This window comes from Ischnura elegans, chromosome 9, assembly GCF_921293095.1.
Source record: "Ischnura elegans chromosome 9, ioIscEleg1.1, whole genome shotgun sequence".
NCBI classification, from domain to species: Eukaryota; Metazoa; Arthropoda; class Insecta; order Odonata; family Coenagrionidae; genus Ischnura; species Ischnura elegans.
The window spans coordinates 13,821,988-13,849,243 of NC_060254.1; positions in this window are offsets into that span (position 1 = coordinate 13,821,988).

Genomic DNA, 27,256 nt, shown 5'->3' on the forward strand with positions numbered 1-27,256 from the left:
GGAGATTCCGGGGAAACATGGACTTCGCTGCGGCGTATAGTATTCATACTGCTACATAAACAAACGGTATATTGTCTAACCTTCACAAATGTAAAACTATCGGAAGTTATTGCACCTGAAGTAAGATTTGAGGGTGGATAAATAGCCCCCTTAGTTCCTTCCCTCCACTGCTGTGAGCTTGCCTCCAGTGGCTGTGAAGCTATCTTTGTGTTAAGTTCTTAATTTAAAAAAATTGCGTTACAGCACTCCCTCTTTAATCCGGCACCTCACTTCTCCGGCGTTTTTGCTGGCACAGAGCGGGTAGGCCGGTCATTTCAAATAGTTTTTTTCGCAGGTGAGCATAGTATGTTTACGGCTCAAACGACATTCAGCAACGCTGAGGATAATACCCGAGTCAAAGCTCGAAAATTTTGCAGGCATAAAAGTTTTGCAGAGGATTGCAGGTACCTACAGCAAATTTCAGCCACAACCCCACTTTCTGCGTTTCCCTTTATTCTCCTACCATAGCGCTCCCCTTCCAGGATGACTGTCTCCTGAATCACTCTTCCAACATCTCAATGCTGAGCAAATGGCATGGGGAATGGCCGTCCCTATGCTTAACTAACGCCCGCACAATTCATGCCCGATTTCCGCCGCTGTGAACCTTCGCATCGTCTCTTTTCTCCCTTGGCGACCTTGCACACTCCGCGGCCCTTTTGAAGACGCCAGGAAAGAGAGACTGGGGAGGAGGAAATGGGGAAAAAATCCAAGAGTGTGCACTTATTTATTCAGTCGGGAAGACGGAGGCTTCAAGTAGGGGGGGTAGGATACGGCATGTACGAAGGGTGAATGGGAAGAGGCACTGCGCTGGTATCTTCCAAGCATGGAACCAAATAATATAAACATTACTTGCCATCTTTCAGTAACTCTATACTGGGATGGGGAGCCCATGTATGTGCAAAAAATTACGGTAATATTTTACCGATAACATTGCAACGCCTGATAATTTATCCAAAATAAAGCATACCAATAACTGCGAGTATTTGGACTGCATAGACAAAAGCATAAAGTAACTCCCAGCAGATCATGTATTATACTCCTCAAAATCCTACCTCGTATTCTACATCCTCGTATTTACGAACGCCAACACACTACGGAAGATCATATCATATAAATAAAATAAGAGAGATAGACTGTAGAACAGACAGATTCAGAATGTCTTTCTTTCCACGATTAATAAGAGATTATAACGGCAGCGTTAGAACCCACAAATACATTAGATGACTTGTAGTATAGCCTTCTAACTTATGCATAACTTAATGCATGTTTCTGATTTTATAATTATTTCTAACAGCATGTGGTGGTATAATTTGTCAGTATGCGTGACGTTTTATATAGACTGTGTGGTGTGCATTCGGGAGTCCAATTGCATGCTGTATGCTGGTGATTGATCACCCCCTGCCAAACACCCTAGAGGTGGCTCACAGGGTATTACGTAGATGTAGATGTACATATTGCATGACCGGACGTTTGCAAAGTTTATTTTCAAATAAGGAGTAAACGAACAAGATAATGGACGACAACCATAAATTCTGCTGAATTTGACTAATACTCTCCTTCAACAAGCCTTTCCCGTTCATTGTCAAACCAAGTCTTATCTACATTTCTTAGAGTATGCAATTTAAATCCAAGTATATGATAAAAATAAGGTATTAAATGAGCTCCTTGAAAAACTAAAGAAAAATCCATGACATGAAATTTATGCGAATAAAAGCTGTGATGTTTGTTAGCATTTTCTAATAGGTCAAAATTGCTAATTTTTTCACCACGACACTATAACCACGTTTATTTCATCGCTTCTGTTTTATTTTTTTTCCGTTTGATTTTAGCATGATTAACCCAAAAGGCAGGGAACAGCGACGATTAATGAAATTCAATGCTGATTAACCATGATCGATCACTGAACAAAGGAATTGGCTTTTATTCCTTTCTCCAGAAATTTTGCACTTCAAGGAGAAGATGAGACGCGGTCGAAGCGTTGGATATTATCAAACATATGAGATATTATATATTAAAGGCCCTTTTATTAAACGTGAAATTTCTACCCTCCCTCTTCCCGCTCCTTTTTACTTCCTTCGACTCCTTAGGATTACCTGCAGTAATCGTGAGACTAAATCGAGTAGAGGATGGATCCTTCCCCTTAACACCAGATACGCTAAACGTCTCCGAAGGGAACGGTAATGGTGACCCTTGGAATGACTGCAAGGTGTTCGGGACGTCACCGCGGTAGCCAGCCACTGAGTCCCACTGACGCAGCGGAATTTTTCGGTAACAACTCTTATTGCCAACCTGCCAATGAATCCCGCCCTTTCTCCTCCTCTAATTCTGTCCCCTCCCTCTCATCACTGTAAAATGATTTTAAAACCAAGAGAAATACATAGTTTGGACGGATTCTCCTCAAGTCTGCTACATGATAATACAATGTGTGGATACTCAGGTCAGAGTAAATTTTCTTACCGCATGAAATTCGCGAAGTTTGCCTTTCTTCCATAATAGAGTCATTTCTCAAAGAAATCCTGAAACCGTTCCTTCTGTGAAAAAACGCAGGTTAAATTGACAATTAAGTATATTATGTAAACAAGTGCATTCAACTGAACATGATGCTTGGATAAAGGCAAGTGCGTAAACAGGTAAAGAAATATTGTCATTCAATCTAATTGAAAATTTTTTTCAGGAAGATGAAGGAATCGGCGTTCCAGCCCTTTCATAATTTAAGTCCGACATTCAGCTACTGCACCATACCACAAAACGATGTTTTAGCCCCAATATGCTTATGGAATTCACCAGGAAAAACTCCACTGACTGGTAGCGAGGATTTAACATCTTCATTACCCGAAAATACGTACCAGAGAAAACATGGCTACATAAAGAGGAGTACTTATATGGATGGATGATTACCAGCGGGCACAATAATTAATTCTTTGATGTCCTTTCGTCATTACCAGTTTAAGCTCGAAGCATAATAACGTGTACCCAAGGGTTTGAGACTAACGAATGTTCAAAGTAAAACAAGCAACAAATTTGTCTTTCATTTGTAGACATTTATTCCCAAAGCACACTCGACAGAGAAAACAATCAACCAAATGCTCATTTTTTTGGAGTTAAGAGACTGATGATAAAGCCGTTTATTCATAACCCGGGGACTAATTAAGGACTCGTCTGCGAACCGAACAAAGACCCCATATTGAACGTACAGATGCAATTTAATGAAACCATAATAAATAGTCCTTAAAGCAGCAAAGCGGGGCTCTACAGCGGAATCTACCATCCGCGCCCCTTTGTAATGCTCTGAAACACTGGAAAGGAGACCACCCCCTTGCTCACCACGCGACTCAGAAATACGAGAGCTACAGCCAAAGGCAGAGCCTCTCAAAAAAGACGCAGAACCGGAAATATCCCTTTGAACCAATCAACCCTTGCTACTACATCATCAGGATCAAATGTGTGCCTTTTCGGATTTTCCATATTCTCCCTCTTCGGCTATTCTTTCAAGAACACTCGCATTTATCGCAGCATAGCTCAGCTGTTTTCGGCAAGGAAGGTATTCTCTTCCTTAGGCCTACACCAAAACTCTCACTACTTCCCCAATAATCTCAATGGAACGCCCCTGTTCTAAATCTTTATCCCTATCTATATCGACTTTATCCCTTAATTCTTCATAATAATCCTGTTAAAGCCAAATCTCTTTCGCTATTTCCGGTACTTCTCCCTTGCGCTCTTTGAGAACTTGCTCAAGTAAACCCCCTTCTTCAGACGAGGATTTTTTTCTTTTCCAGCACTTCAGTTTTCTATCTCAAATTGCAGACAGCATCAAATCGCCATTTCGGAACGTTTCAAAGAATTTCCGTTCAAAGCATTATCTAGCAATATTCGAGACTTTTTTAAGGCCATATGTACTCCATTTTCACCGAAGTACGATTAACAGAGAAAAAGTTCTAGCTCAGAGGACAAAATGCTATTTCCCTAAAAAATTAAAATAAAGTAATTATGTAGTTCTCTATTTTAATTTAAAGGGAAAACAATTCCATTTGCCTTCAACTGATTTGTTAAAAAGCATTGTAACATGTACAAACAATATGACTTACATTAGACCAGGCCTACTTAATAGTAAAAGAATACATTTACCTTCGATAGGTTTATTCCCCACGGTAACAAATTAATTAAAAAGTTTTCTGTGAAGTCTTAGTAACCAAAGAAGAATAATTCAAAAGAGATTCCACCCACGATTGAGTTTTCAGCACAGGATTCAATGAAACTCACTTTGAATTATAGATTTAGATAAAATAGAAACAGTATTTAGATGTATTTAAATTATGATTAAAGTACCTATATAAAATTTAAATGAAGTTAGTTGAAAGTTAGACTAAATTTTATTGCAAAAGTATATTACATGAATGGTGCTGATAAATGCATGGAAACTCAATGCTATATTTTTATCTTAAACGAGTATGTATTCTTTTCACATATTTATCTCGCCTACCTCAGTCAATTTTATAAGGCGCTTGTGTAAAATTGCAAGTGAATTTTTATTTACTAATGGCAACACACAGCTTGAATGGGATGTAGTTAATGGTTAAACCCTAACCATTTCATTCCGACATCCTATAAAAGTTCGAAATTATCCGCAACACCTGGTACAAGCAAAGGGGACTCGATACCGTATTTAATACATACTCCCATCCCCTCCCCCTTCTTCCTTGCCTTCTACTCCTTGGAGTGGGGAGCGGTCCTTCTTTCATCTCTGTCCGCCCCTGGATGGATCCCGAACAGCTTCCTCCCCCTTTTCTTCTGCTATTCGGATAACTCGACCGCCCACCCCACACACGGAGCTCTTCCTTTGAGGGACGCCAATTAGCTTTCGCCGATTTCCACTGAAGCAAGTGATTCGGCGACGCCCGCTAGCGGCAGGGGAACACCCAGAAAGTCCTGCACCGCGCAGAGGGTTGAAGATGGTTAGGGGGTTGAACAGGCAGGGAGGAAGGGTGATTGTGAGCAGGAGGAAAAGTAACGAGGCTTCTGTCGCTCGATTTATATCCTCCAAATTAAGGGTTGGAAATTTTCAAAAAGGGGAACAACGACCGTTTTGCAAAAAGGTTGCGACATTCGAGTGTATGAAAGCAAAGAGAGGTTTCCCCATCCCTTCAGCTGTGGCATCTTGAACCAAACATCATTCAGGTCTCTGACGTACTGCAGCTCATTTTTCATACTTGAAGTGCCATTATGTGACGGGAATTTCAGCAGTACTGCAGTTTACTTAGCGGAGTACTGGTGTCCACAAGTTTTGCTTTGATGTTTATCACAAGGAAGCAATAAGTATTTTTTTTATCCCTCTTTGGATATTCAGCAACCTGTACCCGTTAGTCGTTTATATTTTTCATCACGCATTGAAAAGTAAAACACGCCATCATAAACAGTTATCAGTCGAACGGTATCACCACACATGCAATGCTACAAGTGACAAGAGCTCAAAGCAGAGAGTACTAAGAGTATCTCCTGCATACGCATCTAGCTAATGACAATCGCCGATTGCTTACGCTGAGTCGTCTCTGGCAAGCGCGAATGGACATTTTCAAAACATAAATTCCTGAATAATAATTAAATGCACACAATTGACGAGTATATTCAGTATTTTATTTTACTCTTGAATTTGATCATCAACAATCCTAGGATTGGTTTGACGCAGCTCTCCACTCCATTCTCCTATCAGCTAATTTTTTCACACCCACGTATTTATTCTCTTTCACATCTTTCTTTACTTGTTCGATGTACCTATATTGTTCGAGGTATTCCTTTTCCGTTCTTGCCTTCCACTTGTCCCTCGACGATTGTCTTCACCATGCCATCATGTCTCAAGAAGGTTGTTCCGTCTTCTTGCTAAAGTTTTCATAAGGCTTCTCTTCTCTTCTACTCGTCTTAGGAATTCCTCGTTAATAACTCCGTCGATCCATATGATCTTCATTATTCTTATTCGATTTTGATAAGCATGAAAAAAATAAGAGGCCAGTACATTTTCATTTCCCAATCCGTCGGCCTTTCGCAGACCAGTTGATGACGTCGAGAACACATGCAGATCTAGTCACCACTTCCCTACTACTCCTCCATCCTGCAGTTTCACCTTGCGAGGTTCTAATTGGTTTATAGTCCTTCGAGGTATATTTTATACCAATAAAACGTTATGAATGAATAAGTGAACCAGAATACTAGGAAAGTCACCAACTAATAAAAAATAGGTGTCAAATATCGCGTTTCATTATTTTAAACTAGCAAGGGAATGATTGGGGAGGAGATTTTCGTAGCAATTAATATTTTCCTTCTACCTACCGAATTCTTCTTTATTGCGAATTGTGGTCAGTATTTGTATTTCAGAGGCCCTTTCAAATTTCTGAAAACCGAAGAAAATATATTAAACTATGTGTATTACAATTCGCAGAGAGTTGCACACGATAGGTACTTATTAGTATTTGTCTGATCAACGACAGATGCTTTAGGCGTAAATCATGTGTAAGCCATTTCCTAAGCCAACTACGTACCCAGAAGTTCATTTCGGAGGGGCTTAAGCCTCCTTTGAATTTCGAATGTGAACGTATTTCATATTCGCACAAACCCTTTATTCAGATATTAACGCAAAATAGTGGAATTTTGCATTTTTTATCACATTTTAAAATCAAAGTGGTTTAACAAATGGTAATTTACTAAATAACTTAGTTTCAGAGATCGTAATCAATATTTTTGAGAGGCTAAAAATATTTCGGGGGCTTCTCAAGTCGTTGTAGCACCCTTCCCGGCTCCAAGCTATTTAGCCACCCCACACACATATAAATGTGGACTTGTAACATTCTTCTGACAAGGCTTCCTTGATGAATTCTCTACCAAATAACGCAACCACATTACCTTCAAGTAGGATGAAGAAATATATTAGGAGTAACAATATAACTAGTTACACTCCTACCAAAAATAAAACTGACTATTTTTTCATCAGGAAAGGTGTCCAGTTCTTTGAGAAAGCAAGCCATTAAGACACAAACGCCGCATAGATGGTAGCAAGAGTCACTTCGTAAAAGTCGTAAGTACGCGGTCAAACACGATAGAGGATTAACAGAAGCGCCGTTGGATACAAGAAAAAGAAGCATTCTCTTAACGCATCCAGTGTGGGTTAAATCCACGAGAAATGCGTTTAAATTCTGTTCTCTTCCTCCACAAGAAGATCTCCTCGCGGCGAGCGGTTAAGCTTTTCCGGATGGCGAGAGAATAAATAGAAAAAGAAAGACGCAACCCGGCGTGTATCGGAAACGACTTATCGTGGGACGGAGGAGAAAAAAAATTGTCTATTTTTTTCCGACCTCCATTTGTTGACCCTGAAAAGTAACAAGAGAGTAAACAGAGGGCGAATGGAATGCGACAAAAAAGTATGAAAAAGAGCGAGGAACGAACGCTTCTTTTTTTCACTCTCTTTTTCGTCGCCTACGGTTCCATGAGCAAAGGCGTGATGGTGTGGGCTTGAATGGCGTAGAGGGAGGGTTTGTATGAAAGGGTTGAGAGGAAGTCACGGCATGGAGAGTCACACATCACAGCAAGACGGAAGGCGTGAACAATCGGTGGTTCTGGCCCGCGGGGAAAAGAAGGAAGGACGCTGTGTTGTTGGCGGAGGGAATATAAAAAAATATATAGGAGAAACCTCATAGAGAGAGTGTATCAGAATGCTTCAACTCCTCGGAGGGAACGGGTATGAGAGAAGAGAAGGAGTTAGGAGGAGTGGCTATTCATTCTTCGCGTTTTCACGGATTGACGACGCCGTGTTTGCCGGGGCAAGTAGGCGAGGGCACTGAGAAGAGTTTAGGAACTACGCGCAGGTAAAGAGGGAAACGCCTGAGACGAAGAATCCGTATTACCTCAGAGGAAGTGCGGATGGATGGGACATAGTCTTGGACACGCCCTGCGAATTAAAATATTTTTGGGAGAATACAATTATAATTATTGGCCTAATAATTGCCAATGTATTTCTTCCTGATGATTCATTAATATTTTTCCATAATTAAAATTCATGGTAAAGATTTATTAGAGTAATGCGGCAAAAATCAATTTAAGTGAAAATAATTCCGCTGGCAAATATGTTTCACAGTGTGAGGAGATGGGAAAGGAAGTGAGGCTTGCAACACATTTCATGTGTGAGAACAAGCATAATGCAAGGAATGTATTTTATGTATATTTTAAGAATTATCTCTTGTCAGGTCAAGGAAAATAAATGTGCCGTGTTTCATGATCTCAATCATTACTATGATTCGTCGTGAAATTTTACGCAAGGCAGGAACAATCATATTTAAATAGGATCTACGCGCAGATAAAGAGTAAAAATGCCCGATGAATCTTTATAGACACTGGATAAATGAACGGAAAGGAGGTGGTATTGGACATGTCTTGAGGTAACGGGAAAGAAAGAGAGGCATAAGTGACGAAATTGTATAATTGAACTTGTACAAGACAATATGCTTTATTTATATCTCCACGATAATCTATGATAAGTTGAAACTAGAAAGAAAGATGTGTCGTTCTTCATCGTTAACGGACAGCAATCACAAGATTGGTTTGACGCAGGTCTCTACTCAATTCAGAAGAGGCACCAAATATTTGCGAATATCAATGATTTGCGAAGTTTAGTTCAACAATAGTCGTTCCCAAAGATGTGATAGAACGTACAAACCATACTTTCACATTGTACCTAACATTTCTGCATAGTTTACATCGAAATCAATTTTTTTAAATTCAATATGCTAAACTGAAATGTTTTTATTTGCGAAAATTCGGTGCCTCTACGTCAGCTTACTTTTTAAACCAAATTAAATTAAATTTTCGCTTTACATACTGCGTCACTTACTCTATGAATCTGATCCATAATCTACCTCAACGGATCTTCCCCTCCAATTGCCCTTGCCACATCTTGTCTCATGAGGCAAGGTCGTGGTAAAAAATCATTATTGGCCGTAAAGCGTATTTCTTTTCGAATTGGTGTTACTATTTTTAATGGGTTAATTGCAATAAATTGTACCTACATGACAATTTCTGGCTTAAATTCTCGGATTTAAGCATGATGAATGGAGCAATAATGACCTTGCTTATCCACAATGAACGCTAAATAATATAGCACCGCAATTGATAGTACAATAAGAGCAAAAGCTGGTCATTATTAATAGCTATAATTAGACCCAACGATTGGCAGTTCGATGAAAGTCACGGATAGAATCTTTCTGTAAAAATTCTCGGTGTCATCATATAGATCCAACAGCTGAGAGACCAATGAAGGAGGTACAATCACGCACGGAAAAATAGAATATGCTTGAAATGTCACACGATATCTCACCGGCGTGTCACCACAGACCGTAAAATAGCTATGACTCTCACCAAATTTTTTAGCTAACGCTACCATTATCGCTATGCTGAATGGCAGGAAGTATTAGAATCAATTTACAGGTTAAGCGTAGGTGGGCCAGCATGCATTCCACATGAACTTGTAACTCAATCACTTATCCTAAAAGGTCTGCCGTAATTTAACCTTTTTGAGCCATGCGATGATTACACGAAGATTAGCATGGAAAATCATTTACTGGTGAACGTAAATTAAAAGTTTACCTATCTCCAGTTTGGACGATGGATTAATGCCGTTTGCTCTGCAACTGCTAACCGAAGATAGGTATTTTGTTTGCCGATTTCTAATTTTCTACGGCGTCGGTTACGCCGCGAATGTTTATTCGGGGATGAATGGCCTAATTAGAGATGAGAAACATGGCCGGGAGTTGGCAGGTCGCTCCGGCTTTGAGAGGAGCCGAAGCATATTTGTAGACAGCATATTTACCAGAATGACTGCTTGCAAATATTCTCTCTCACAATATTGGAACAAGCTTCATTTGCGAATTCTATAGGTACTACATTACAGCTGAGGTAATATCGAAGATATACTAACAGTAATACGATATCGTTGAGATGGCCTCGCAAACCATGAGAAACTTACTTTTTTAGATGACTTAAATAAACATTATTTATACGTTAAGAGGTCAAATCAGAATTTTTCGTTTCATGGAAAATATTTACAAAAAACAGAGCTAATTACGACCGCTTCATTTTATTTTTGACATGGTTCCTGCGTATCCAATAATGATAGACAGTTACTGCTTCCATGCCACGTTGAATTTATTTTATATTACGTGAACCTAAAAAAAATCGTAATCACGCATTGTTAAATAACATTGCATATCGCACTCGTATAAATGTCATCACAACTTATAATTATGGTTGTGGCGACGACAACGTACAACTGAGAAGCAGTTCAGATAAAGCAATATTTTAGTATTGCAATAAGGTAAAAATAAACATAAATGGTGGAATATGACGTATATCCGAAGCAAGTGAGAGACAAATAATATATTTTAACGATCCACATAACAGAATATAGCATTAAAACAAGTTTAGACACCAAAATAAATGTTGGAAACATTTTCGCTACAATGAATATGGGGAAGGACTATTAGATCATCAATTGCTGAGGAGAAATATACTTTTTTTTAAATCCTAAAGGATCAGTCTTGCAAAGAAAAGACATTTCAATATTTACCTTTAATTGTGAAGCAGGACCTTAGGATTGATCTATTCTAACTAATAGTCTTAAGGAGAGATATGGTTCCAGACGAAGCCAGTGAATGTGGGAAGGTAAACTATGGTCCCAGTAGCGTAACAATGAGGCATTTAAAGGAGGTTGAAAGGGTCCACGGCGACGGACATGATTACTTACGCTCCGTTCTATTGGATTCAGAGTAATAATTCAACCAAGTGTAATTCAACTAAAGGCCTTTGTGTTGGATCTGCTCGTGTGCCATTGAATGAATTGCACTTTTCGATTAAACAAAAAAATGCAATTGCTAATTGTCCTTTCCAGAAACAAATGAAGCCCTGAGTACATTATTAGGTTACATATTACTAAGCTTTTCCATTTAATTTTGCTTACGTCATTTCCGAGGTTTCACCCTAACTGTGCTTCCATCAAAGATTTATTCCGATTCTCAAATGGCTCAAAATGTAAATAAATCGTTCATTCTTTCCTTCAATTATAAAAATAATATATTTTACAAATTTTTTCTTAAAAATATATATGTCTACTTAGACTGCTATCTCACATATGTCTTCATTCAGGGACTGCCAAATAAACCCCCGAGAACTCTCATTGCAAACAATATTTCATTTATTGGATGCAAACATAGATGAGTTCAAAATTCGCGCCGACAGTCCACAGCTCAAATAGCTTCAAAGAATTGTACCCTTATATGAGTAGTTTACACCATTCGGTAACCGGCATGGATACGAAAGAATTCATTTTAACGTGGAAATTCACAGTAATGATAATAATAAATAAATTCATTCATTTATTGTTTTTGGAGTCCTTTGGAGCATCATATCAATTTATAATGTGTGCGTTGAAGAAGACGTAAGGGTGGCAAAGTAATCATTCAACAATATGAAAAAATAATTGAATAGCTTCTTCCAACACCAAACGCATCAATCCATCAAAGAACAACAATAACAAGCAAAGAACCACATTGTCTCCTCTAAAAAACAAGGAGCACTAAGCATAGCAATGAAAAAGCAAATGAACTACGTTCAACATTCATTCATGGATAATGAGACGATAACTTAGAGATGTAGTTTTGATGCAATGTAGGATATGTTAAGAGATTATAAATTCGCATAAATGAAGCATAATAAAACACGATGACACAAATATTATACGAAGGGAGTGTAAAGCACTAGGCATGTGTAACCACGAGTGAGTCATTTCATACGAGAACGAATAAGGGAGGAAAATGACAGCCCTGGTGTACTGGCCACGCCCCCGAATTCTGCTCCCTTTCCCCGCAGGGTACACACATTGTAACAATGTGTGTTTTGCGAAGGAGCAACAAGCTGAGAACGAGCGATTGACGAGTTCAGATAATTTCAATCCATTGAGTGGGGAAACAATGACGGGGCGGAAAACTCACGTCTCCATCCCAAAGAGACAAATTGGTCTAAAAAGAAGACAAAGAGCTTTTTTCTCAACAATGAATGGAGTAAGGCGGCATATTTTACTACAAAAAAACTTAGGTATGGTTCGAAAAAGAAGTTCAAACCTAGTAAGCTTCTTTCGCGACGCAATGAATTTTCCACTCAATGACTTTAATTCTTCCTTAGCTGATGTAAGTCAACCAAGGCCATACATTTGTAAAAATATTTTCGGCAATCTTGTATACTAGAAGTGAATTGTCATTCCGATTGAACACGCTTTTTCTATATGCTTTCAACATTTTTTTATTTTCACAAAAAATAGAAAATAAAACAGCACTCTTCAAACAAAACTGAGGGTAAATGATAAAATCCTGATTTTGAGACCCGATAGAAATATTGTGAGTTCATGAAGCAAATACCCGACAGAGGAGTTAATGGACTGAACCACCTTGTGAAATTTTATTTTTGGTGTAATATATCGCCATACATCTACATCTACATAATACCCCGCAAGCCGCCCATAAGGCGTGTGGCAGGGGGTGTAAGGACACCAGCCGTATACACAAAAAAATGAAGTGGTCCGACGAAGTTGGGACTAGCGTTTATTAAAGTCCTTTATGGTTCGGGGGAAAAACGAATTCCCATAAATATGTAGTATTATTAATCATTTTTTACTAAACCACAGCTCTTAAAAGACGGCCAAATTTTCTCTCTCGTTTGTAATGAGAATAAGCTTCATTCAGCGATTTCAACAGCATAAAAACAAAACCTCGGATTATTAAAAGTGGTTGTAAAAAGAATCATTCAATATACTTAAAAATCAAATCATATATTCCATGATGCATAAATTGCAAGAACACCTTCTAACAAAACATTCAACATGTTCAACTGTGCAGCAAAAATCCCCGATAGCCCCTGTAATAGTGATGGACATTACTTTACCAACTATTCTTGTTTTAAAAACTACTTATATATTGAACTGAGGTCATTAATATATGAAGCCAGTGATACAACCGCAGTGATCGATAATTAATCATGGATCATCGAATACAGCCAACATACTGGTGAATTGCCTCTCATGGGTAATACGATGAATAGCACTGCGTCAACACAGTCTTGCGATAATGCTTAATAGCCCTGAACCGCTGCTAGCAAGGTAAAAGCAGCCGAGTACGACCGTCACGACCAGTTAAACACCCGCGGAATAAACGATTTTGCCTCCGAAGCCATTGGGCCCGATCGGGGTATAAAAGGCTTCACAATGGTTTGACCTTCGCCTTGAGCGCACGATCAAAATAACCAGAGCTCCTGCATCTCTCAACGCTCAACATCAAGGAGGCTACACAGAGGATAGGAGGCTCCGTAGGAACTTGATTTATGTTGCCATATTCCATGATTTTCAATCGGTTTTCATAAAATTCAGTAGTCACAGTTCATATCAACCTTGCATTTCCGATTTCCGTTACTTTTTGCAGATTTCCAGTACAAATGCTTCCCATTTTCATGACTTTATATCGACGACAAATCAATCGTGTACGGGTAATAAGCAAATAATACAGCAGGGTAGATAGTGGAATGATTGTTTTTACTTCAGGAGGGTTACATACTGTAGTTGATATTCAGTGAAGACTCTTGTAAACCTATTTAAATGCGAGGTGGGTGACAGTATATTTAGAGGCCGACTCGAGAGGCCTCTATAGTAAAATTCATATTCAACCTAATCCTCAGCATGCAGAAAAACGAAGAAATGCAAACGATGACGCAAAATAAAGAGTGCGCAGTGACGAGGCATAAAACTGGATGCGTCGGCAGGCCATGAAATTTTGATTAATTGCAAACGCCGCCATTTTGTGTCGCGGACCCACGGCTCATCAAGCGATGATCGCTTTCACTCGCGCACATCGCCAACCCCGAAATTAATGACCTCTCACCGAACGCATCAAAAGAGCTTATCATGTTGTAAGCATCGCGGATGATGACACACATCCAAGTCCTTGAGCCAAGTCTCTACAAGCCGCCACTCTTTTAACCTCATCCCTCTTCTTCACGAGTGTGCGACATCATAAAGCGACTTGATCAGATCATCTTGTAATTAATAAGTCATCTCGCGTGTTCAGACATAATCAAGGCTTGGAAACACGCGGCGTCATCCTCAATGAGGGTCAAACGGTGAACACTGAGGGAAGATATTTATCGAGAATCGAAGTGCGATACGTGGCAAGACAAACAAAGATAACACATTTTCAAGCACCCTTTGAAAAACAACTCTGAAAAGGGTATATCTACACTTCTAGCGGAATATTAATATGGCATGGAAAAAGAGCCGTATTTTTAGCCGTAGAGTTCATTGCCTCACCATCTGGGAGAATATTCCGATATCCTAAATGATCATAGCTGTTCAGAATATTTTATGCTGACATTCAAACACAAACGTGAAGAAGACTGGAAAAAACTAGATGTAATTCATTATTCCCAAGGGTATTTTGCCTAAAATATTTGTAATTGTTTAAGAAACTTACATTGATGTTTCCTACAGGAAACCTCTTTCTTTTTCATTTCACCAATTTGGGAATATCTACATAGGTATACTTTGGAATCAATAGAAAGTACACTCGGTGTCCTGATCGGGAAATTTCATTTCCTTGATTGACTAAGTCATAGTAGTGAATACCCATTTAACAATAAAGCATAACGTGGTGCTCTCCATGAGGATTGCGTCACTAAACGCTTTTCAGGTTTCCAGCAGTTTAAATTCTCTTATATTTGCTGACACTTCGTAACTCGAGCCGGATTACTTTCGTAGGACAAGAATAGCCTTATGAAACCCAATTCGCAATCTATGATAGCAGCAATTGTCAAATACGGGGGCAATAAGTTAATGGAGTTAAGGACACCTTAGACGTTCCGGAAAAGCAACCCGCTCTTGCTGATTTGCTCGCAATATTACTCGGTAGCGTACAGTGGCACCGACTCCATGGGGCCTGAGGGGGCCCGAGCCCCCTCAAAAATTCGTTATGGGTATGAGAAAATTGTGTCAGGCTTGTCGATTTTCCCCGGAGTGTCCAGATATAGAGATTAAAGTTATCAGAGTTCTAATCTATATAACATGAAGCCCCTTAACGACCACTCATTCATTCATTCATTCACGTATACAAATGTTTGGGGTGAACGAGACGAGATACGGCAAAAAGTCTAATGAAGGCCCCTCTAAAATTGTCTGAAACCCCAGGAAAAATTATGAAAACACTAAATTTACAATTATTTATCCGTCTATTCATATAAAATTGAGTGTATGGGGATTAGTTCAAAAAATGGCCACCAAATTCCAATGGCGGCGCGGCAGTCATACAAACGAACAATCATAGCAACACATTTGTTTATGCAAACAAGAGGAGCTAAATTGGGAAAGAAGATAAGGGAAATGAAACGAAAATCTGATAAATATAAGGTAGGAAATTAAGAAAGTAATAATTGAAGTGTCTATTTCTTTGCGTCTTCTTTCCGCAAGAACAAACATCTGTTTAAATCAAAGCGCATTCAAATCAAAAGCGGAGAAATGTAAGGTAATTATTAGTTGTTGTTTTTGGTATATTGCATCGAGAGTGTGGTGGTTATTAATTTCAAAGTTAACAAGTGCTCTAAATGCCATATTAGAAATATGATTCGTGCTGTTGACTATAGTTCGTATCTTGTTGGCGATACACGATTGTAGTAGAAAGACTTTTAAACAAGTCTTACATAATATAGGTTGGTAAAAATGATTTTATTATCGTGTTTTGTGATGGTGATAACTTTTTATTTTTGTTTACGTTCTTTTTTCCGTTAATTTCCTTTTTAATGTACAATGTTATCCGTGAGCTGCAGGAGTGAATAGGCAGTGAATAATACAATATGGAAGATAAGTGCAAACAAAGGTATTTCTTATTCAATTATTTGTCTTGCGTTAATCACGTTTCCTTGAGTGACTAAGTTATTCAGCTGTGAAAATTATCGAAATCTTGACATTCACAATGTCTTGTACACCAAAGGCTGTGATCCGTTACTCACTCCGTTCTCACCAGAGTTATTGCGCATTGCGTTTTGGATATTAAAGCTGAGATATTTGTGTATCCCGATTCATTAAAACTTTAAATAGAGGCATTTCTGAAGTGAAATCATTCACGATCACGATAAATAATATTTCGATAAAATTCGTTATACTAGCCCCAATTCATGCTAAGGCGCATTTGTTTCTAGATATTGATATTCAGTCCCAACGTAATTCGCTTACGAAGGGGAACAGCTGTTACATCTTATTCGTATATCAAGAATTTGGTTGTTTTGTGGAAAATAATTAATAAACGTGTTTTTCATTGTAATTCGTAAAGTCGTTATGTTATGATATTACGTATGCATTGGGTGTTACAGTGGAACGTGGTCTCAACGTTTTTTGTATTTGAATTGAATAAGTTAGAGAAACTCGTAGAAATTTATTTTACTTTTTTAGCCCCTCAGAAAAACGTTTCTCTTTATAAATATTTACATTCACATTGTAGCCTACGTACCATGCGGTCGTTTTACGTGAAAGTGGAAATATTGCTTATACCTAAGTTAGCCAGCTTAAAAGTAAACGATCCTTAAGTAACAAGTAGCAAACAAAAAGTGTAAGACCTCCCACAGTGAGCATAACAGGCCGAAGGCCTTTTTCGGGGGGGCCTAGGGGGGGCAGAGCCCCCCCAGCGAGCGAAGCGAGTCTATATAACATGAAGCCCCTTAACGACCACTCATTCATTCATTCATTCACGTATACAAATGTTTGGGGTGAACGAGACGAGATACGGCAAAAAGTCTAATGAAGACCCCCTCTAAAATTGTCTGAAACCCCAGGAAAAATTATGAAAACACTAAATTTACAATTATTTATCCGTCTATTCAATTAAAAGTGAGTATAGGGATTAGTTCAAAAAATGGCCACCAAATTCCAATGGCGGCGCGGCAGTCACAATCATAGCAACATATTTGTTTATGCAAACAAGAGGAGCTAAATTGGGAAAGAAGATAAAGGAAATGAAACGAAAAACTGATAAATATAAGGTAGGAAATTAAGAAAGTAATAATTGAAGTGTATATTTCTTTGCGTCTTCTTTCCGCAAGAACAAACATCTGTTTAAATCAAAGCGCATTCAAATCAAAAGCGGAGAAATGTAAGGTAAGAAATTAGTTGTTGTTTTTGGTATATTACATCGAGAGTGTGGTGGTTATTAATTTCAAAGTTAACAAGTGCTCTAAATGCCATATTAGAAATATGATTCGTGCTGTTGACTATAGTTCGTATCTTGTTGGCGATACACGATTGTAGTAGAAAGACTTTTAAACAAGTCTTACATAATATAGGTTGGTAAAAATGATTTTATTATCGTGTTTTGTGATGGTGATAACTTTTTATTTTTGTTCACGTTCTTTTTTCCGTTAATTTCCTTTTTAATGTACAATGTTATCCGTGAGCTGCAGGAGTGAATAGGCAGTGAATAATACAATATGGAAGATAAGTGCAAATAAAGGTATTTCTTATTCAATTATTTGTCTTGCGTTAATCACGTTTCCTTGAGTGACTAAGTTATTCAACTGTGAAAATTATCGAAATCTTGACATTCACAATGTCTTGTACACCAAAGGCTGTGATCCGTTACTCACCAGATTTATTGCGCATTGCGTTGGATATTAAAGCTGAGATATTTGTGTATCCCGATTCATTAAAACTTTAAATAGAGGTATTTCTGAAGTGAAATCATTCGCGATCAGGATCAATAATATTTCGATAAAATTCGTCATACTAGCCCCAATTCATGCTAAGGCGCATTTGTTTCTAGATATTGATATTCAGTCCCTACGTAATTCGCTTACGAAGCGGGGAACAGCTATTACATCTTATTCGTATATGATATAAGAATTTGGTTGAGTTTTGTGGAAAATAATTAATAAACGTGTTTTTCATTGTAATTCGTAAAGTCGTTATGCTATGATACTACGTATGCATTGGGTGTTGCAGTGGAACGTGGTCTCAACGTTTTTTGTATTTGAATTGAATAAGTTAAAGAAACTCGTAGAAATTTATTTTACTTTTTTAGCCCCTCAGAAAAACTTTTCTCTTTATAAATATTTACATTCATGTTGTAGCCTACGTACCATGCGCTCGTTTTACGTGAAAGTGGAAATATCGCTTATACCTAAGCTAGCCAGCTTTAAAGTAAACGATCCTTAAGTAACAAGTAGCAAACAAAAAGTGTAAGACCTCCCACAACGAGCATAACAGGCCGTAGGCCTTTTTCGGGGGGGCCTAGGGGGGGCAGAGCCCCCCCAGCGAGCATAGCGAGTGTTGATCATATGACTCTTCTAAAATGATTAAAAAACTTTAAACTCAATACTTATAAAATTTCCCGGGGCAAGATCCCTGGTTTGGGCCCCCCCAAAATTTTTTCTAAGTCGGCACCCCTGGTAGCGTAAGCACTTTGATGATAATATTCAAACAAATAAAGCGCAACCCAGAGAAATTACACAATAGAGAATGCAGGTATAGGTGGATGGAAAGATAACCGGCGTTAGCATTGGCCTGGTATTAACGCCCTGCCCTTCAGTCATAGTGCTGTAAGAGCCCTCCACCGAGCTTTCAAGTTGGGATCGGGCAATGTCTGCGATATTTCCGCTACCGGTGGAATAAGGAACCGCGCTCACGAGATGAGAACCAACACACCCATCTAATCCCCTCATGACTTGGGTAACGAAAGGTGGCAAATGTGCAATTAGTACTAAGTACATTAATTTTGCGGCTTAACCCTGGTGGAACCACGATATCGGAAAATAAAATTCACTTTGCACGCTATTTGGCCATTTATTAACAATCATGCTTTATTAAGTTGATATCAAGGTTATTGCTCGAAGGCTAATAAAGTAATATTCCGTTATCAAATTTATAACTATCCAAATGATGAGATAACAATTTCAAAACCATGGTGGTGATAAAGGGCGGCGTGCTGCACACATACAGAGTGCATTTTCTTTTCTTGTGAAGTAAGTTATCCGGGATAAAACCCAAACGGCCTTCAATGACAAGTGAAGAAAATTGAAATACAGGAACTGTGGGAATTTTAAGAGACATGAGACGCTTCGGAAAGTCAAGCTGTTTTTTCTTCTCTCTTTGATAACCCAATTTGCCGCATCCCCTCCACAGTTCAAATTAACAAGTTGGTAATGGCCTTCGGTGGTGAGGTACCAACCTGTTTCGCCCCCAAGCGCACACCGCAGCAAGAAGGGTCGACCTCTAGCACCGCCTAATTGCCGAAAGAACGCTCTCTCAATGGTCGCCTGGGGGATGCTGTTTTGGCTGCTGCTATGCGCCACAAACGGACCATGCATCACCCGGCCACCCGCTTAATTCCCACGTCGCATCCAGTTAGTTTTTGGTCTCCGGGGTAATTTGGTCGCTGTCGATTTTTTTAGCCTCCGCCTTAGGGGGAGAGGGATGGAAAGGCCGTCATTTCTTATAATATATGCTCCACCAAACACAACTGCGTTCTCCATCTTATACTAGCGTCACTTGAGTTGGAAACAAACAATCCGCATCATTGGCGTAACGATGGGGGGAAGACGGGTACCTACATAACCCCCCTGTCCAAGAACAGTCAAAATGAAAAAAATATTCGTATCGCAGCGCATACAACTTGTTTGAAGTACCTAATAATTTAAGATTTTAGTTGTCTTTAAGAAGAGAAATGAGATGGAAAAACTATCAAGGTTCATTATATGATCTTTGTGTTTGTGCTGATGCTTTTCACAACCGTTGTTAATACCAATCCCTCTGTTTTTTAGAATATTATGGCGAAAATTAAATATGATCTTTAACCAATGGGTAAAAAACAATATTATGCACCAGCACCAGCCTCTGCCAATTAGTATTCGATGATGGTATTACCCTATACACCGGTTACAACACCATCGGATCATTATCTACGGAAATACCAGGGTGTTGAATTCACTAAGCTCACTCCATGTTAACTACGATTAACTAGATATTCTAAAAATTAAACTCGCGAAACATTGAAAATATTGGAATAGTGAAAATTTAAATTATCTTAATGTTATTGGAGATAAGTATATATTTAAAAAACCGATCCTCAGGCCCAGGTTTTGCCATTTTTATTTCTGCATCACCAGAGCATGAGAATTTCTATAAACTAACACATGACTAAGAATTTTGTAAACTGTCACAAAATTAGAACTTTAGGGTCTTTACCTTCCAGTCATTAAAAAGGACAGCGGAAGAGAGGTATGGAAGAAAATGTACTAAATATGATGTTGAAACTTTATGAAAGTAAATAATTGACTTCTCGTAATTTTCTCACATGTATTTTTCATTATCCGTAAGAATGATAATAAAATAACCTCTGCAATAGCCAATATTGGCCGCGTGGTAGAAAAGTAATAGCTGGCAAAGTAAATAAACAATAATCCAAACGACAGTTTTTCTGTAGCCGGAATGACGCGGCCGGTGGTTAAATGAACCACGAATCCTTAAAATACCCGACCACCAAAACTTCTTCTTTGAAATGATCCGTTCGTTCGCAGAAGACCCATGAGCCATGACTAATCCACATCACCACCACGCCCAACCTCTTCTACCCCACGGCAAAGTGACATCCTTCTGGGAGAAGCGTCGCGAATGTAATTTATTGAAGCATTCTTCTTTCCAAGCGCATATCAACCCTGACAACCGTCTACAAGGCATGTTTTTTTCACTCCAAGGGATAACGTCGAGACGCGGGGTCCGCATCTTCCTGCTAGACGAACTTATTTACACACGACCGAATTCATTTTCAGGTCCATGCAAACGCACAATGGGCAGAAGTATAAAAAAGCCACAAAATTGTTTTTTTCTAGTTTAAAAAACATGTTGTAAATAATGATACATACAATTTTTCACAACTAACTTGTTTAACAATTTATTATGGCTGAGAGTGTGAAGAGTTTTTTAAATCATTCAAGTTTCATATATTTAGGAAAATCACCAGAATGAAAGCAAACACTGATCCTTTGAGACATTATAACCGGTAATTTTTGGAATAATATCCAACTGTTTTGAAGAAATAACACGTCTTTGTGAAAATATTGAAATATGTTCCCGTTGTTGATGAAAAACAAAAGAGCGAAAAAAACAGTTTTGACCCCTCTGACTAATGGAAAATACACATGCGATTATCATTTCCTTCATCATAGGAAGAAGACAAGGGCGTCGATTCTCTGCTGCGGCTTTGCAAAAGCGTCGAAACGCGGAAGTTTGATCTTCCAGTCATTCATATGCCATTAAAATCTCTTTCTACCAGATTACATCCACACGCACTGAGGACAAAAAGCCAAAAGTAGCAAGCCAAAACCTATGTATTGTGCGTTAATTTCACATCCGACACTTAAAATTAGCGAAACTATCGTCAATATATTGTACAGATTATGAATAAGGCCTTTTTCCATGATTTATTTTTTATCGTTAACAACTGATGAGTGCTCAAACTTGTCCTTTGTCATGTTTACCGAGAGTCTCCATTAAGAAAAAGGATAGCTAACGCTAAAATTTCGGTAGCAAATATATGGAATAAAAAAGTACAATACATGGGTAATTGGTTCCTTATAAAACGTAAGCAGTTTCTCAATATTAAATTTCTAAGTTCATTGTGATTTTTTTATCATTCTCCTGTGGATATAACAATAAGTAGTTCTATCAACGGAGGCGACGGGCCTTATATGGACCGCTGGCTCAGTTAAATTCGGTTTAGGGTTAATTTGGCTTCTTTCTATAGGGTAATTTGGTTGCTGGGTAACTTTACTCCACCATCCGGGGAAGACATGGCTGTCTTTCTTAGTTACGCCGAATGTGCGTAAGTGGAAAAGTGTGGGAACTGGAAATGCATACATGACCCCTGACACGAGGACGGGTGCAAGACGAAATGAAAGAATAACTCAGAGACAGGAGGGTTGAAAAAATACCACGCAACCAAAGGAGTGACATGACGGAAGTGAAGTTTGGGTTTTGGACGAGTGGTAGTCGGAAAAAAAATCCTAAGGGTTGTCCTCTGCGGAGTGTCGCGAATCGGGGTGGTTGGAGGGCGGAAAGCTAGGGAGGACACTGGAGGGTGGTTTTTGACGGTTGCGCTGCAAGGGGTGGCGGAAGGAAAAGGATATGGGTCGGAGGGTGAGGGTACGCGACGAGTTAAGAGCGTATCGGAGCGGAATGCAAGAGAGGAGGGGAAAAGGCAAGCCCCTGCGCTGAAAGGGACGGACGGTGGTGTCAGCGTTGCTGCTTGGAAGGAATTGGAGGGGTTGATTCGGAGAGGAAGAGGCAGAAGACAGTGGTCTACGGGCAAAATGAGGATATGGGGTTGGACTGCTGGCGAGGAGTAAAGAGTGTGTTATGCTTGCCAGCTGAGGGGACTCGAGAGCTCGAAGGGACTGAGGGAAGATATATACGGAGATATACAGTAGGGTGTGTCTTACTTTCTATTTAAAAAAAAAACTTTAAGCTCCCGTACCCCAGTGTTACAATAATTCAAAATATGCTAATACAAAGTTAGAATGAGATCGGAGTCATCCTACCCCTGTCGAATGGAATGTGAAACTGTGCGAAGTGCATGCCCAGAATAGACGACCTAAATCACGACTGGGCCTGCCGGTGTGGAAAGAGACTATTGCGGTCTGTCCATCCATAGCTCTATATTGTTTCATGCGCACAGTCCAGCAGCTACCCCAGCATACCTAATAATTAGCAATTGCTCCAAGAAATTCAAATTTAATTCAGGAGTTTGAGTAAGGCAACAAGGTTTTGAAAAAAAGCCATATTTATAAAATTAAAACGTAAATTGCTCAGAAAATATTACCGGTGAAGTTTCTTGTTCTAAATAATTTTATATATGTATAAAACCAGATTAAATGGCTATTTGCACTGAATATTCAATGCAATTTGAGCAAAATTACAGGTATGTAATTATCTAAATAAGTGCCATTATGATAAACCAATACACTGGTGAAACGGTACGACTGAATAAGTCAAATTTTGCATTTAATACTATTTGAACCACCAATTATTTGTTAATCATTAATTTTTAGCAACTGGAAATGTTCCTAGGAATTTTTCTCAATTTTATAATCATTTCCATGAATCTGTTAGTGTTTTCGAACCATTAATCCTCACATATATATAACTTTTTCTCTGAAAAATTCGATCTGCTTGAATTTTCACCGCATAAAACGCTTCTAAGGCAATAAATACTTCCATTCTATCGATCCCTCACTCTATATCCGCAAAGATAGTGAGATGGCATGTTATGTTTTCTTGCAGTTATTGAAGAGATGAGAGAACGGGGGCGAGCACGTATTTAGGGGATGAGTGAGTCGGGGGTAGCTCTTACAGACGGAAGGGGGTGGGATTGAGTCTAGGAGGTATTAAGGCATTGGCAGGAGGTAGAGGAGCGTTATGGGGGGGGAAGAAGCGTAAGAGATTGGGGAAGAGGGCTGGTTTGGAACAGAGGGTTGAAAGGGCGAAGAGGGGTGGTGGGAAGATTTGATGATGAGAGGGGGATGGAAAGGGAGGATGAGACGCATCGGGAATAAATAAGAAGTGCCGCCTAAGTAAGAGCGAGTTTAAGACGGGGGAGGGAGAGGCAGCGACGTCAACGGCGACGGAGGGAACTCACCATCTCGCAGAAATAATATTTACTTACATCCATAAATGTGTACAAATATTATTACTATTATAGTCGTCGTCGCTAAATCCTACGCACACCCGCAACTCCACGTCATTCGGTCTTTTAGGGGAGGGGGACTCTTCTACCACGCCCCCCCCCCCCCCATTACTACTTACGTAAGGAGGAGAGTATGACGACTTTCGCTTTCCGAGCGAACAAGCAAACGCTCCGAGCGAGTCAGTTTAATCGAGGAGACGGTGGCAATTCGGTTATGCCCACATTACGTCAGCGCGCGAAATGTAAACAAAAATAAAATGGTTTAATCAGCAAAGTGACGAGCGGGCGAGGGAGGGGTGTGGGTACCTAAACCCGCCGAATATGAGGAATTCCTTGAGTGGAAAATGAGGCATTTCCATCTTTCCGGGTGAATACCCACCGATCTTCGGATAGAATTCCTTGGTTCGGGGGAAGAGAACACATTACTGGGATTAAGAATAATAGTAGCTGGGAGTTAACCCAAACCAAACAATGGGCTTAATGTAAGCGATGGAGGAGAATAATTCCTCAGATACTTGTGGGACTTTTCTAAATCATGGAAACCATTGGTGAAAAGGCATAAATTTACTATGGTAGGAATCGAACAGAACTCGCTATATAGCTCCTTAATTAATGTATTTTATTTATTCATCAGATTGTCCACATACAGCATAGTTTTCCATTTTATAGTGGCACAGTATAACAAACTTAAAAAGTACAAACACAATCAAACATAATAAATTTAAATAAATAACAATGCATTGAACGTAAACTTATTGACCTTAATAGTTTAAGGTAGGAAAGGGCGCGGTTTTTAAAGGAGTGGTTTGGAAAGGAGAACGGGTCATTGTGATCTGGAAGGGAATTTATGAGGGAAGAGAGGCGGGAGAGGATGGAACGTTTGGTTAGTGACAATCTGGGAATGGGCATATGGAGGAGCGAATGCGATCGAGTGGGTCTGCATGGAACTTCAAAAGTTAGATTGGAGACGAGATCGGGACTGTCTATGGCAGAGTTTAGAATGGTATGTATCAGTGAGGCGCGAGATTTTAGGGTGATAAATCATGCTATGGTTACCATTCTAACGGATCAAAAATATTTATAAATTATTCGTTGCATGCTGTTCAGGTTCAATGACGAATTTCTCGGCATAAATTTCCAAGGAAAAAATTTCCATGGTCCGGGAATCCAACCACGGATGGCTCAGAGAACAGATTCCTTTCCGAGGTCACTGCGCAGACGACTATTTTTTCCCGCTTCTTTCATTCGTATGAAAAATTTACCAAGCTCGATGCATTCCTAAAATCAACCAACTAAGCTAACCACTTTCTAACTAAGACTAACTGCTAACTTGCGTGAGATTTGAACCCGGATCTTCCAATCGCCGGTCAGTTCAATATGCTGTTCTACTTTGGAATCTCCCGTGCCCTGGAAGATGAAAGCTAGGGTTTGTAACTGTAAGAATTCCTGACCTTCCATCGAAAGACCCGGGTTCGAATCCCGGCAAAGTTCAATCCTTTTTTATGGAATGTTTCCCCCTCTCCGTGAATAACCCTGAGTCACTGCGCGTGACTGCGTACAAAGTTATTTGTTTCATGCAGTGCTTTGGACTATACTAAATAAAGGACAGCAAGGAGGAAGTGCTCTGGAGAAGTATAACGAGAGGGTAAAAGAAGAAAACCCGGACCGTGAACCCGGAAGAAAATACGAGCGAGGGTATCTTTGCATTAGTGAGAGTGATATCATTCGAGTTTGCGCGACCTGCTGTGAGAAAAATGACGACAAATACAACAGCCTCATAGCGATAAAAATTGACTTTTCGACGCAAGAATAACTACGAACAAGACTAAGACGGTTATTCTAGTATACACGTCCGGGAAAAATTTCCCAAGTCCTTATCAATCAGGTGCACAGTCAAAGGTCTCCTCAGATATCCAACGGGCATGAGGCACATTGCGCTGACGTAACACGGCTGGAACTTTCATATTCGTTTTCCCGTTCACAGGACAATTACGTCTCAAATCAAAATAAAACCAATAACGTCTGTTTCCCAAATGACTTACAATTTGAATTGAATAAATAACGAACAATTTTATATCCCAAAAGGATTTTCTCATTAAGAGAAGGTAGGCAACCAACAATTCAAAGTTCAATCCATTTCCCCGAAAAAAAGATTGACTCTGTCCGTCCACCTAAGGTTAAATCTCTTACAGCACAACAGATTGTGAGAATAGACTGGCCAGAGATGGATATTTCGGCCTGCCTGTCTGCCAATGAGCCGCAAGAGACTCCTCTTCGGCTTTGCAAGGTATCGAGCCATTCGTGCCGTTCACATACCCAGCACCCTTTCCGCTTGCACCTGTATACCAACAGGCAAGGCACAGAGTTGAATAAATTGGTGCAAACTATACGAGCAGACTAAGACGAACTAAAAACAAGAATAAATTATACGAGGCTTCACTATCGATTAAGACTTTTTGCTGTATCAGAATTGGACTACCATAAAAATAATACAAGGAATGTTTTTTTAGACGTTACCCAAATTTCACACCTCAATTAAATACTCAAGTGATCTTGGAGAATCAAACGCTGTTTGGGGCAATTAAATCTGCTCTCAAGGCCATTACAAAAAAAATTAAAAACCAACATTTGATGCGAGGAATAGGTGTTTGGTGTCATTTTAAGAGAGAATATAGATTTTCCTTTCTCACTTCTTTATTTTGAGGTTAGTGCAACTTTGTCAAGAAAGGATAAACTAGGATTTTTCAAAAGACGGTCGGCATAATATTACGCCGATAGCAAAAATCGATGGATTTCGTTTGGCGTGTAGGCCGTTTTACACAGGGCACAGAATTGTGCAGGCTGGAACTGCATTAATTTCTAAAATGGCGTGGAATTGCGCGAATGCATGAACGAAATTAGAACAGGGGCTATTTTGCCATCTCACGTCCACGCATTCTCGCATGTGTTCTAGTAATTCACCGCTTTACACGACGCAATTTTGACTGCGCCTTCGTACATCCGTCAGATTGTGCAAGTACGTGCCCCGTGTAAAACGGCCTTAATAGTATGCCTCTTGCACGCAAAGTGTTACATTAACTTCTATCAATAGTAATTGATATGTGTGTATTTTATAATTTCAGGTATTTCCTCTTTAAAACTCCCAGTGGAGGGTGAGTATACGATGAAGAAGAGAGCACGGACCATGAACCCGGAAGGATATGAGTGCGTGCGAGAGTATCTCGGCATTAGCGGGAGTGAACACTTGAGTTGAGAGAGAGAGAGAGAGAGAGAAAGGCGGTAGGCAGGACGTGGAAGGCACTGGCAAGGCGAATGAAGGGGGGCGGGGGAGGAGACGACAATTGTTTGGTTGCAACGCAAGCAGGGTTTGAAAGAAGGGAAGTCGGATATGAGGGAGATGGCCACGCGTGAAAGGGTGTGGGGTA